Source organism: Cyclopterus lumpus, chromosome 5 (assembly GCF_009769545.1).
Source record: "Cyclopterus lumpus isolate fCycLum1 chromosome 5, fCycLum1.pri, whole genome shotgun sequence".
NCBI classification, from domain to species: domain Eukaryota; kingdom Metazoa; phylum Chordata; class Actinopteri; order Perciformes; family Cyclopteridae; genus Cyclopterus; species Cyclopterus lumpus.
The window spans coordinates 2,164,975-2,177,156 of NC_046970.1; the positions used below are offsets into that span (position 1 = coordinate 2,164,975).

The 12,182-nt window shown below is 48.0% G+C and overlaps 1 protein-coding gene and 1 non-coding gene across 3 annotated transcripts in view; one reads left to right on the forward strand and one right to left on the reverse strand.

The window, feature by feature from the left end:
- Window positions 1-7,328, reverse strand: part of LOC117730621 (vitamin D3 receptor B) — a 30,530-nt gene extending 23,202 nt beyond the window's left edge. The window contains exon 1 of one of the 2 annotated variants that reach the window (XM_034532450.1): window positions 7,146-7,328. The gene's annotated coding sequence lies outside the window, so the exon portion shown is untranslated. The remainder of the gene's footprint in view (window positions 1-7,145) is intronic. The other variant, XM_034532451.1, reaches the window with a different exon arrangement.
- Window positions 7,329-11,881: 4,553 nt separating this feature from the next.
- trnaq-uug lies at window positions 11,882-11,953 on the forward strand. Its single transcript has one exon. It is a non-coding gene; the product is annotated as a tRNA-Gln (tRNA).
- The last annotated feature ends 229 nt before the right edge of the window (window positions 11,954-12,182 follow it).

Consider the following 12,182-nt stretch of genomic DNA (forward strand, 5'->3'; position numbering starts at 1 on the left):
CACAAACTGAGTCCATCTCCACACAGAATAAAGACATCGCTCTAATGTTGGTGGCGTCACTGCAGGAGAGACGAGGGGGTTTCCTTTTCTATTACCCAGAAACAAGTGCTCCCTAGCACCGACTCATCGCGGGTCTGGTAATTCAGGACCTGGTCAGGGTTATAACTGGTACCTGGTTGGGGTTATAACTGGTACCTGGTTAGGGTTATAACTGGTGCCGGGTTAGGGTTATAATTGGTGCCGGGTTAGGGTTATAACTGGTACCGGGTTGGGGTTATAACTGGTGCCGGGTTGGGGTTATAACTGGTACCTGGTTGGGGTTATAACTGGTACCGGGTTAGGGTTATAACTGGTGCCGGGTTGGGGTTATAACTGGTACCTGGTTAGGGTTATAACTGGTGCCGGGTTGGGGTTATAACTGGTACCTGGTTAGGGTTATAACTGGTACCGGGTTGGGGTTATAACTGGTACCTGGTTAGGGTTATAACTGGTGCCGGGTTGGGGTTATAACTGGTACCGGGTTGGGGTTATAACTGGTACCTGGTTAGGGTTATAACTGGTGCCGGGTTGGGGTTATAACTGGTACCTGGTTGGGGTTATAACTGGTGCCGGGTTATAACTGGTGCCGGGTTAGAACTGGTACCGGGTTGGGGTTATAACTGGTACCTGGTTAGGGTTATAACTGGTGCCGGGTTGGGGTTATAACTGGTACCTGGTTAGGGTTATAACTGGTGCCGGGTTGGGGTTATAACTGGTGCCGGGTTGGGGTTATAACTGGTGCCGGGTTAGGGTTATAACTATTACCCGGTTGGGGTTAGAACTGGTACCAGGTTAGGGTTATAACTGGTACCTGGTTATAACTATTACCCGGTTGGGGTTAGAACTGGTACCAGGTTAGGGTTATAACTGGTACCTGGTTATAACTATTACCTGGTTGGGGTTAGAACTGGTACCGGGTTGGATCTAAACACGTGGCCCTGTCTGCAGAGGCCTTCATGCAAAATGTTTGCAAAGTCATAAATTATAAAGATTAAAAAAGCCACATTCGTCATACAACTGAATATTTTTAATAACCTGAACTGAATAAAACATCCAGCGATGAAATATTCATTATTGAACACCTGGCTGATGTATTAACTCTTGTCAGTGTAAATGGTTTGTCCCCCATGACGGCAGCTTCTAATTAGTCATATCAGACGTCAATCAGAGGGAAAGTGAGTCTCGAGTACAGATGGCGTGAAGCTGAGGGATCCAGAGGAGAGAGACGCTAAGTGCTACTACGAGAGAGTCACACTTCACGCCCGGAGATGTCGCGCTGCGAGCGTCGTCTTTAGAATATGCCGAGTCATGATCCGTGTATTGCTGCTGCGGTTTGAGCCGTTGCGAAGATATTAAAGACAGGAATAAGTGGCACGGTGGACGGTGGCGAGAGGCCAGCACCACCCATAAAGGAGCTGTTTTTTCCCCCCTTCTGTCCTATTCGGCATTTCGTTTCAAGCGGCCATGGGTTCTCATCAGCCCCGGGTTCTCGTCTTCAGGTGCCCCGCTACTCAGAGAAGACATAAGCGAGACCTCAGCTGTAAAAAAAGGGGGGGATTTGGACCGCAGCCAAGATGTTAGATTAACTTTCATCAAAGTCAATATTAAGTGATTATAAAACCCACCCTCAACCCGACGCCCCACCATCCAACAAAACTAATTGAGTGGTGCCATTAGTGCGTCGAGATGAAACGTGATTGAGGACAGGCCAAGATACAACAGAGTGGGTGAAGACGAGGATCCAGACAACAGGGATTTCATTTCAACTGCACGCAGACGAGTGCAGGAGAGAATTGGGGAAAGCGGGAAATAAAAAAAACTCTGGCATCATGTCCCAAGAATGTCAGCAATGAGTTTACAGACCACATCCCAACACATCGGAGTCAGTCAGAATCACATCCAGACCCATAACGGCACTGGGAGGCTTGCTGTGGAACGCCCCGAGTGGGGAGTAGGAGGTCCAATGAGCGTCTCCCGTCTGCGTCACGTGACGCAATCCCCACAAATGGTTCTGAAATTGTTCCACGCTGCCAGAAGTCTCTTAAAGGAAAAGAGAAAAGGGAGCAAACGAGAGAGAGGGAGAAAGGGGAGAAAACACAAGGCGATGTGTTTTACTGCATACCTCCAGCTGGGTCACTACGAGTCCAGAGGACACGTTAAACAAATCAGATCTAGAGTGACCCGACTGCAGAGTGAGCTGGGGCTACAATGGGGGGGGGGGGGGGGGGGGAGAAAAAAAAAAAAAAAAAACCTTGGACATGTGATTCCCAACATATAAGTACATATTAAGCCCCGAATAATGTGATGAGAGAAACGAAGAGAAGGAGCACGGCGGGGGCCGAAGAACAAATAATTACCGTTCGGAAAGAAAACATGACCGGAGTTCAACGCAAATATGCTCGGTGTTTAGGACTTCAGAAAAAGAACAATGCATGAGGAGAACAGATAGAACAATGGACACAAAGAGACAATGTGGACCGAACAACAACCAAGAAGACAAACTGAGTCTGTAATGCCGCTAAACAACTGGCTGAGCAGACTAGTCCAGTCCTGTCCCTCCCTCCCTCAGCCTCCACAACTCGATCTCATGCTCCTTTTTTCCTACGATCACAGGGAGTACGTTGCAGCAGCCGTAACAGCACATGACAAGGTGACCTGTGCCCCACACGGGATGGGCTAAACTGTGGTGGAAGGGGTGGGTGGGTGGGGGGGGGGTCACATGTCCAACCCTATGGTCTCTGCAGCACTCTCTCTCTCTCCCCCCCACCCCCCCACCCCCCCACCCCCGCTCAGGCCCCAGTTCTGGCCTGCAAGGCGAGAGAGAGGCAGTGACGGCAGCCTGCCCCCTTCTGCTGGGCCCCTTGCTGGACTCTGGAGAGGGGAAAGAGACGAGGCAGGGAGAGGCCCACTCACTCACACACACACACACACACACACACACACCAAAAGTCCTGTTTATTACATTACATTACATGTCATTTAGCTGACGCTTTTATCCAAATCGACTTACAATAAGTGAATTCAACCATGAGTCCAAACTCAGAACAACAAGAATCGAGAAAGTACAATTTCTTCAATAAAGTTAAACTACAAAGTGCTATCAGTAAGAGACAATTAAGTGCTACCAAAGTGCTACTACGGCGCTACCTTCCCTATAGTATAGTAAAAATATGTGTTTTTAGTTTGTGATGGAAGGTGTAGAGACTTCCTGTCCTGATGTCAATGGGGAGCTCGTTCCACCAATGAGGAGCCAGCACAGCAAACTGTCGTGACTTTGTTGAGTGTTTAGCTCGAAGTGAAGGAGCTACAAGCCGATTGGCAGAAGCCAAGCGAAGTGAACGGGCTGGGGTGTGAGGTTAGACCATGTCCTGGATGTGAGGTTAGACCATGTCCTGGATGTGAGGTTAGACCATGTCCTGGATGTGAGGTTAGACCATGACCATGTCCTGGATGTGAGGTTAGACCATGTCCTGGATGTGAGGTTAGACCATGACCATGTCCTGGGTGTGAGGTTAGACCATGTCCTGGATGTGAGGTTAGACCATGTCCTGGATGTGAGGTTAGACCATGTCCTGGATGTGAGGTTAGACCATGACCATGTCCTGGGTGTGAGGTTAGACCATGTCCTGGGTGTGAGGTTAGACCATGTCCTGGATGTAGACTGGAGCGTGTTGTTGCGGTAATGTTGGCAGTCAGGGAGAGTTGACTGTCGAGTGTCACACCGAGGTTCCTGGCAGTCAGAGTCGGAGCCAGCACTGAGTTGTTGAAGTTAATAGTCAGGTCGTGGGTGAGAGAGGCTTTTCCTGGAAGGAGGAGAAGTTCAGTCTTGTCCGGGTTAATTTTCAGGTGGTGTGCGGACATCCACTGAGAGATGTCAGTCAGACAGGCAGAGATTCGTGCTGCTACCTGTGTTTCAGATTGGAGAAATGAGAGGATCAGTTAGATGTCATGAGCGTAACTATGGTAGGTGAAGCCATGAGAGAGAATGACAGAGAGAGAGAGTTGGTGTACAGAGAGAAGAGAAGAGGACCAAGGACTGAGCCCTGAGGGACCCCAGTAGTCAGAGGACAAAGCTCAGACACAGATCCTCTCCAGGTTACGCGGTAAGTGCGGTGAGGTAGGATGAGAAGAGGGAGAGCGCATGATGATTGCCAGCTTTGTGAGTAGGAGGGGAAGGACTGAGCGAGAGGACTGAGCAAAGGAGGACAGTAAGAGTAGCAGGTCACATGACTTCTGTCTAGATGTTAAAGTCGCCCAGAAGGATGAGCGGGGGGGGCGTTTTCTGTGAAGTTTGATAGGAGGACGTCTAATTCTTCCAAGGAGCCAGGTGGACGGTAGAGAACAACAATGATTAGTTGAACCGGATGAGTAGCCGTCACTGCATGAAACTCAAAAGACAGTGGGGTAAATGGAATCGGGTAGAGAGCAAAACTCCATTTGGGTGAGATGAGTAGACCTGTGCCACCACCCCGACCAGAGGGTCTGGGTGTGTGGTTGAAGGAGAAGGCCGAGGAGAGAGCGGTAGATGTGTTGTCTGGTGTGATCCAGGTCTCAGTGAGAGCCAGGAAGTCCAGCGATTGCTTGATAGCGAAGCCAGAGATGAAGTCTGACTTGCGGTTAGCTGACTGGCAGTTCCAGAGGCCCCCTGTGGCGAGGCGCTGGGTCTGTGTGGAGCGGGTGGGATAAATTAGAGAGGAGGGACTTTGATGCATGTGTGACCGAGTCCGAGGTCTATAGTATCTACGAGTAGATGTGCACACAGGTATGGATGGAAAACACATTTTCACACGGAAATGTTATACTCAGCCGCCCCGAAGACACCAACGAAAGACTCCAACGCCTTTATCCTCGGAGTCTTCACTGACGCTTCAAGCCCCCACCTGGTTTTACACCAGAGTTGGCGATAATTAGCTACAGCTGTGTCGACCCCGCCCTCAGGTCGTTGTTGGAATGGCCCAACTATCAATACTGCTCGAGTCAGGACAATGGCAGGGGTTCCTTAAAACCAGTTTATGCCTCTGCCGAATCTCACCGAGAATGCACATTCTCAGGCACACGGAGAGCCAACTGGACAGAGCTGGACAGGCAATGGACATGTGTGTGTGTGTGTGTGTGTGTGTGTGTGTGCGTTTTATATAACCTCCAGTAAATGTTTTCTCTCTTTCTGGGAAATACTTCTTTAAAAAAATAATAAAAATAATTGAATGCGAGAAATGCAGAAAACTTTTGAAAGGTGTACTCACTGGAATATATATATATATATATATATATATATATATATATATATATATATATATATATATATATATATATATTCCAGTGAGTACGAGTTGGAAAATAAATCTGAATATAAATCCGCTGCCTGACGTAGCAAACAGCGACGTATATTGTGCCTTCCTGGAAGATATATTATTGTTCTGCATGACCTGCACATACAACACATCCTACCGGTAGAAACCATTAACCACGGGAGGTAATTAAGGACTGACAGACATTAGGGGGGACACTTGGTTAGTCTCAAAAGGCAGCTGGACATATGTGCTACAGGTACATGCAAGTGGGTCTTTACAGTTACAGCAGCCTCTTTCTTTCTATAGGTTACATGTGAAAGGAAGCAACCAATTACTGGAGTCAGCAGGAGAGGGGGGGGGTTCACTGTACAGGAGCCATAATGGACTGTACCATCACAGCTCCATGAACAGCCTGCTGCAGTTAAAGTCAACACCAACCCCCTCGTGTCTTCTCGTGACATGAGCACTGCGTTCTAACGAACTCATTGGGAATCGGTTGAATTCGTTGGGGTCGAGTCTCCCGTTACGTCGCAAATAATGAGTCGTCTTGTCTGCCGGCTCCTCTCCCGAGTTTTACAAACAGACCCGGATAAGGGTGAGAATTAGCACAAAGGTCACGGGGGGGGGGTTTGCTCCCTCTTTAGATTTACACGAGCAGCAGAGGGAGATGTTTCAATTTAAGACGAGAAGAAAGACAAAGCCTTCAGAGTAATTAATGATATCATTATCAGCCAGGGGCTCAGTTCTCCATGGCTACGTGTAGATGTGTAATTCTACCAAGCTACTGTGTGTGTGTGTGTGTGTGTGTGAGAGAGAGATGGAGATCTCCTCCCATGCTCAGGTAACTTGCTATACGTGGCCTAAGTGTCTGTGAAATGACAAGAGGGCTAAAAACTCTGCTTCGAGTAGATGAAAATGTGAGTTTAAATTGCATGTTATGTGTTATTAAAATATCCCATCCATGTTATTATGGGGGGGGGGGTAAACGGATGTCATGACAAAGTCCTTTTTCAGGCTAATTTGAATCCACAGTCGTTGGTCACTGATTTAGGGCATATTATACAACGAATACAACGAACAACTGTGCACCACTCACTAGGCGTAAAATAAAGAATAAATGGGCGTTGCATCACGTGACTGCAATAATCCCAGGGAACGTGTCACTTCAACAGCCCTCGGTGCACACAGGTACAAGCAGAAGGAGAGTCTCACCTGAGGCCTGAGCATTCCTTCCGTCTAACCCCAAGTTGTTAATCCTGTTCAATACACAGGCAGAGCCGCATGTCGCGAGCGGGCCTCGAACCCACGTCCCTTAACCTGCAGTTGCTCTGTTTATGCAACCCTCACTTTCTTCCAACAGCAACACGCACACACTCAGGCGTGACCCTCCTATGTAAGCGAGTGGGTAAACACACATCGGGCACTTTAACGGGGCCGTGCACGCTTCACCGTGTGGATGAATTACTTCAGCATTCCTCCCCGTGCACGCGAGTTTCATACCTCAGCTCAACTTTACCCCCCCGCCGCCCCCCTCCGCCCCATGGAGCCCGAGTTGCTATTTAATCCGCGTTATTCTCTCCGCTCGTCGCGGGCGCTCGTGCGCTCGCGCGGCGCGCGCCCTTCCATGTTCGGCCGGGGGCGCGCTGGGCTTCGAGGAGCCAGAGGACTAAACTCAAAAAGAAAGATGTGCGCGCGCTGGGGGACAGAAGCTCGTCCGCCCGCCCAGTCCGCGCTGGAGGAGCTAACGTTAGCGCGGCTAGCTGCTGCTGCTTTTACCCGAGAAACGCGGCTCCAAGTTCAGCCAGCTGTACTCACCGATCCGCGGCCGCTTCCGACGGGGGGAAAAAAAATGGAAGAAGCTCAACTGGATTTCCACTGGACGGGGAAAACGTACGCACTTACACGGAAGAAAAACACTCAATCACACCTACGGTAGTCCGCTAGAGCAACACCCCTCCTTCTCCCGGACCCAAATAGATGGCCATTACTTTTTGTTACGCACCGCCCCCTCTTCTGAACCTCTCCGAGGAAAGAGGGGTTCCCCCCCCCAGCCCCTCTGCCGGCCAATCAGAGGAGGGCTCGGAGTGTGTCCGGCGCGCTGGTTGGCTGCGTCGCGCCGTCCGTCACGAGCAGCGCCGCCCCTCAAACAGGGGTGTGTCACGACGTCAGAGGTAACGAAGAGGTAAACAACTTTGACCGCGTGAGCTTTTAAAGCGGCGTCGTTTCCCCTCTAATCGCGGAGTGGACGCGGGGGTCACCGGGCGGACGGGAGACGCGCTGCGGGGGGTCACGAGGGGGAAGTCGGCACGTTGATGTCGTGTTTCTCTCTCTGGCTCCGGGGTGTCTTTGTTAGCCTCTGCGGGCTTTGAGCCCCATGTTTGACACGTTAAATACACCACAACACCTCTCCACCGAGACCACACAGTCATCGTAATAACAACAACAATTATAATAATAAAAAGGCGCTCCTGCTGGTCCCACCTCGCCCGTTTCGCTGCGTTATTTCTTTTGACATTTTTTTTTTTTTTTCTGCAAATGCGTGCAGTGAGGCGTGCGCGTCGGAGGGGTGTGTCGACTCTGCAGTGCGCTGGTAGGCTGGAAGGCGACGCCGATGCGCGGCGACCCGCTCATGCGATGCCAACAGCACAACCGATAGCGGAGAATGCCTCTAGAAATAGAAGGTTGAACGCACACTGCGGGTATGTTGTTGAGACACAGCGGCGAGGTTCTCTGTCTGTTGCGCACACGTGCATTTGTGACCATTCACGTGCACGTAGGGGCTCTGGAATGTGGTGTGTGTGTGTGTGTGGGGGGGGGGGGGGGGGGGGGTCTTTTATGTAAACACAGTAAAGGCGACAGATAAGAAGGGGAAAGAGGAAAGAGAGAGGAGGGCCTCATCCGGTGGTTCCATATTGCCGTTGTTCGTTACTCCTGCAGCAGCCTCAGGGGATGGACCTGTGCAGCTGCTAAAGGACATATAGACATCCTATCCTACAGCATATGATGTCTACTAGACAGGTGTGTTTTGTATAAAATGACAGCATTAACATACATTTAGAAACAAATCTGTTTGTAAATTCTCTTTATTTTATACCCGATTGTAGCAATAACCTAAAAAAGGTGCACCTTCCTTTCTTACAAGTTGGCCCGAGTCAAGTCGGTGGTTCGTATCAGTATCAGTTTGATTTAACTGCACCGTGCCATGAAGCTCGTGTGTTGAACACTGCTTCATAAATCAAAGTGACACACTGTTTCATTCCTTAAATACTTAAATACTTCACTAAATTCCCCACTGGGGATGATTAAAGTAATATCCTAGTCCACTCCACATTAGACAGTTTTCTACATGTTGTACGCTCTGTGTCAATGCATCTGTACAGTTCCATGTCAACAAACACACTTAGTTGTGTCCTCAGCCCCGTAGACATGTGTCATGACTCTTGATTAATGCACACTAACTGATAATAAAGTGTGTGGGTGTTAGGTGCACGCTCACGGAGAGTTGATCCTCGTCCCTGCAGCTTGGGCGCTCTCCAAGTCTGGCGCCGGCTTCTGGATCGAGCCGTTCTGCTAACGGGGATTTATTTGGCTCCACAACACCCAAGTCGGACATGCATCCTCGCACAGCCATTTTGTTTTCCTCGCGTGCTCTTCACAGCCCTTAACAGTGAAAATCAGACACTCTTGATCCACTCAAACAACAGGAATTAGTATTTGTGGCACTGGAGATGAATACATTGTACAGTTCTGTCGGGTAAAAGCACAGTTCAGGACATGTGCACGTCAGTTGAACACACATGCACATTCCAAGCTGCATATTTAGAGCCTTTATTGTGGGCTCTATATCGAGTGGAACAATGGTCCTTTGTTGTGCATTATGAGGTTGTTATTCCTGCATTAAGACCAACATGAAGACAAACATGAGTAGAAGACTATCCAGAGTGACATTGCACAGGACTGTGCTTATGAGACTAAATAGTAAGAGCATGTCAGTGAACACAGATTGTTTGTATAAAACTATAATGTGGCACAAAAGCAACGTAGCACAAGTCGGAGAAAAGCCGCCGTGCACATGCACACACGTACATGCATATACAGTACAGTTTCATCAGGCACATCAGATATAAGAGTACGCTACTGCATGCTGAGCACACACGGAGCCACAAAGGGAAGCCCGGCAACGAGGGAATGAAACATGCAGAGGAAAACAGTGTTTCAGTGCCAGTGATGTGCCTATGAAACTGAGGATATCCTGCCTGTGGGACTACCACCCTTGGTGTCTGTCATCATGGGATGCCTCGGGCTGCTGGCCCAACACACATCACTTCCCCCTCCAGTTAGCAGAGAGCACATATATCACCCTGTCGTCACCTTCACGACACACGGCTCGGCCACGTAACGTGAAGAGCTCATATATGTGGGAATGCTGTTGTGGAGCCTTCACTGAGATTCTCCTCGTCCTCGGGGACTACGTCTGGGGGTCCGCGTGAGCAACTGAGTCCTGGACTTGCTGAAAGGCAGAAGAATGCTTGCTCAGATCTCGCCGTTACTGCGTGATCGCACGTGACTATTAGTTATTTCGTCAAATTCAGAGCCATGTGTTAAGTATGGAATAATAGTATTGTATTTCTTCTGAAATCTCCTCGTGAGCTGCACGCTTCCAACCTTGTATCAGCACATGTTTCAGTGCAACAGAACCCACATCTGTCTCAAAAGGGGGCGCAGAGGCAGGCCTCTCAAAAGGGGGCCAGGACAAGGAGGTAAAGGAGGGAAGCGTGGCCTTCAGGATGCAGCAAAGACGAGGAGGAAACCCCTTCATGCTCATCGATAGGCCTTCAATCAATACAGTCAGCAGTTTCAAGTTCCTCTGCATCCGCAGCACCGCGGCGAGATGTTGACACGTATTCATTGGATTCATTCAATTTAATCTGCACCAGTTAAACGGAGCGACTTTATGACCTTCTTTAATATAGTAGAATAAAACCATACAATTCACAAAATAGTGAAATAAAGTACCTAAAATAAACTTTTGCACTTGTAGGCTACTTAACCCAGCCGACACAAGGCGTAGTAGTATACAATAATCAGAGGTGTCTTTAATCTGTGAAGTAGTCATAACATGCTTAATTTCTGACAGCATTAATAATAAACCAATATAAATTATTAATGAAAACAAGTAGATCACAATGGGGAAGGGAACAACACACACACACACACACACAAAGCAGTTTTAATGGGTGACTTGTGATTTAGTAGTAATAGTAGTAGCAAATATTGAGCATTGTTGGAATTCCTTTTATCTTCTTCAAATATTGACTTCAGGGACTAAGGGGGGGGGGGGGGGGGGGGCTGTTCCCAGACTCCTACAGTCCTGAGACTTCATAAAGCACTAAGACAACAGGACTTATTGAAAACAGGTATTGCAGTTGCTACATGATCCAGCTCTTCAATTGAGTGATTCTGATCTTTTATTCAGAAACAGAACAAACCTCATACCATTTTCCTCCAGAGGCTCGAGCTGCAAAATGGAGATCTGACTACACAAGAGGATTAGGCCTACGTGGTCTATTAAAGCCCCTCTAGTTCCCTCTTTTGGGAGAATCAGGGACCACATGGCCACTGGTTGTCCATCACACTGACGTGCTATAACCCTTCTGTATAACAACACAGAGCCAAATCATAGCGTTGCATCTTTATTAAAACTGCACTTCTTATATGAAATGCTGCCATGCAACTGGTTGAGTTAGTTCCAGGCAATCACACCAAAGTAGAGCCTTTATTGTTTCTTCAGCAATACAAGAAAGGTAAAAAAGCACAACGATGTAATGATATTAGAATATATATAATATATATATATATATATATATATGTATATATGCTTGGGCCTACACCTATAAATATTCATATATTAACATAGTTTCCGAGTCAGATGTGGGCTACTGTACTCACTTCACTTTTCCCGATGCTTGCAGTCAGTTACGCGTGGTTACAGCTGATTGTTGCTTCAAATAAAGCCACAAACTCTTCTCACAAACACGAAAAGACACAAAAGTAAGACTGTACTACAAATAGTTTGACACCGCGGTTACGCAATCTATACCTTTATTTTGAAAACACAGCTTTTATTTTGACGAGGAGAAATCAGCTAAGGACTAGCCAGCTAGCTACGTGCAAACATTATTGTAAGTAAGTGACGTAATTAACGTGACCCTCAACTCTCCAGTTCATTCGGGGGTCGGCTCGGCCACACGTGGTCGACCGTCCGCACCTGTGGATGGATGCGTGTGTTTTTAGGAAGCTACCTGTCTTCTCTCCACGCGCAGCGATGAGCAGAGTCGGCTAACGTTAGCTTAGCATTCAATAACTGAGAAACGATGCGGGGGAAACGCCACTCTGGTTTTTGAGCTTGACCCGTTTAACCTCGCGGATAGCGTGCCGTTTGATGGCCCGTGCACCCGGAGAATTAATGTTGCTCAACATCGACAAAAAGAAAACAATCCGGAAGTGCGGACCGCTTTAAGTGCAGTACTGCGGCTCTTCATGACATCCTTGGTCCCATGGTGTAATGGTTAGCACTCTGGACTTTGAATCCAGCGATCCGAGTTCAAATCTCGGTGGGACCTCGTCCTTTTATCCCGTCGAAAGAAAATCACGCCAGGTAGATTTATTTCACTAACTAGTGACTACACACGTACACAAATAATCAAAGAAGTTACTTTTCTTATATATTTTCCATGTAATATATAAATACTTCTTTTCTTATTAAAATACACTTGCCACTTTTATTTTATAATATATATTCTTGTTTTAAAGTGCTGTTATCTGTTTGTTGTTTACCATATTCATCTATTG